Raw genomic sequence first — 1,636 nt, 5'->3', positions numbered from 1 at the left:
CCACCAATCAGTCCCAGTAAGAGAGGACATGTCCCACCAATCAGTCCCAGTAAGAGAGGACATGTCCCACCGATCAGTCCCAGTAAGAGAGGACATGTCCCACCAACCAGTCACAGTTAGAGAGGACATGTCCCACCAATCAGTCCCAGTAAGAGAGGACATGTCCCACCAACCAGTCACAGTTAGAGAGGACATGTCCCACCAACCAGTCACAGTTAGAGAGGACATGTCCCACCAATCAGTCCCAGTAAGAGAGGACATGTCCTAAACTTATTCCCTGAAAGAAGCGAGGATTAAAACCAGTTTAGATCCAGAATCTGTTAAGAAGCTCACACTAACCCCAGGTTTCTCTCTCTCTGTCTCTCTTTCTGTCTCTCTTTGTCTGTCTGTCTCTCTCTGTCTCTGTCTCTCTGTCTGTCCCCAGATGCCACCAGTGCTCCCCCTGTCTGTTTCTCATCCGTGAACAAACAGGGAAACAAATATGGGAACTGTGGTCAGCTGACCAACGGCTCGTACGTCCCGTGTGGGACCGCGTGAGTACCGGACACTTCATGTGTCTTTCATCAAAGTTTTACAGTAGTTTGTCTCCAGGCCGACGCATCCCGTCAACTCACAGTGTGTCCACCAAAATGTGCGTCTCCACGCAGGTTTTAGAACACGGGACAACCTGCTAAATATAGTCGATCACCTCCTTTCCTATTGCAGTACACCAGTCCTTCTGTCTGTCCTAAGACTGAGTCCAAAACTAAATCCAAGACGATTCCAAGACAACAGAAAAGTCTTGAGTCCGGACCCGGGTACTCCGGCCCTGGTCTGCCCTGTTGTCCTTTGAAACCCTCCACTCACTTCACTTCCTGTTGCGTTGCAGGGACGTCCACTGCGGCAGGATCCAGTGTCAGGGCGGGAGGGAGCGCCCCCTGCTGGGCACCAACGCCGAGATCCTCACCACCACGGTCCGCTTCAACCACAGCGACCTGGTCTGCAGGGGCACCTTCTTCCACCTGGGAGACGACGTGTCGGACCCCGCCACCGTGGCCCAGGGCACCGCCTGCAGCCCCGGCAAGGTCAGACCAGCACCAGGACCCCTGGGTGTTTTGATGTGGAGTTGAAGGTCTCTTTGAAAGTGTTTTTGTGTTTGCAGGCGTGTTTGAACCAGAAGTGTCAGGACGTGTCGGTGTTCGGGTTGAACGAGTGTCTCAGGAAGTGCAACGGACACGGGGTGAGTGGAGGACGTCATGCTTTGGGTCCCAGGTAGTACACATGTAATCCACGTGTAGAGGTCCTGTTCCAAGGGTGTGGGTTTGGGGCCCGTTTGTGTGCGTAATGTGTAAAATAATAGAGTAAAAATAATATAACTTTTTTTTTTTAGCTAACGTACTACTTTCCCATGTTTTTGTGGGCAAGTGGGTGAAAAACAGTCTCGGAAAATGGTGCAATGTTGAGCAAAATGAAAGCTGCAAAGTCATGTTAAATGTTCACCTTTGCGTCCACTAAAAGTTTTGTTGTTGCTGCTGACAGACTCCGATAATTATTCTAAGTGTCTGATTATTATGGATCTCTACAGAGATAGACCTTTTAGTTAAAGAGGAAGATCCTTTTAGTTTAACATGAAACAGAAATCACCATCACCAAACCC

General features: G+C 49.9%; 1 long non-coding RNA gene across 1 annotated transcript; it reads left to right on the top strand.

The window, feature by feature from the left end:
- The first annotated feature begins 356 nt into the window (after positions 1-356).
- On the top strand, positions 357-1,232 carry LOC117940756. The gene is made up of 3 exons (XR_004655813.1): positions 357-533; positions 869-1,064; positions 1,142-1,232. It is a non-coding gene; the product is annotated as an uncharacterized LOC117940756 (long non-coding RNA).
- The last annotated feature ends 404 nt before the right edge of the window (positions 1,233-1,636 follow it).

The sequence above is a fragment of the Etheostoma cragini genome, unplaced genomic scaffold (assembly GCF_013103735.1).
Source record: "Etheostoma cragini isolate CJK2018 unplaced genomic scaffold, CSU_Ecrag_1.0 ScbMSFa_3197, whole genome shotgun sequence".
NCBI lineage: Eukaryota > Metazoa > Chordata > Actinopteri > Perciformes > Percidae > Etheostoma > Etheostoma cragini.
Note: the sequence above shows the minus strand (reverse complement) of the source record. Positions and strands in the feature narration are given on the sequence as shown.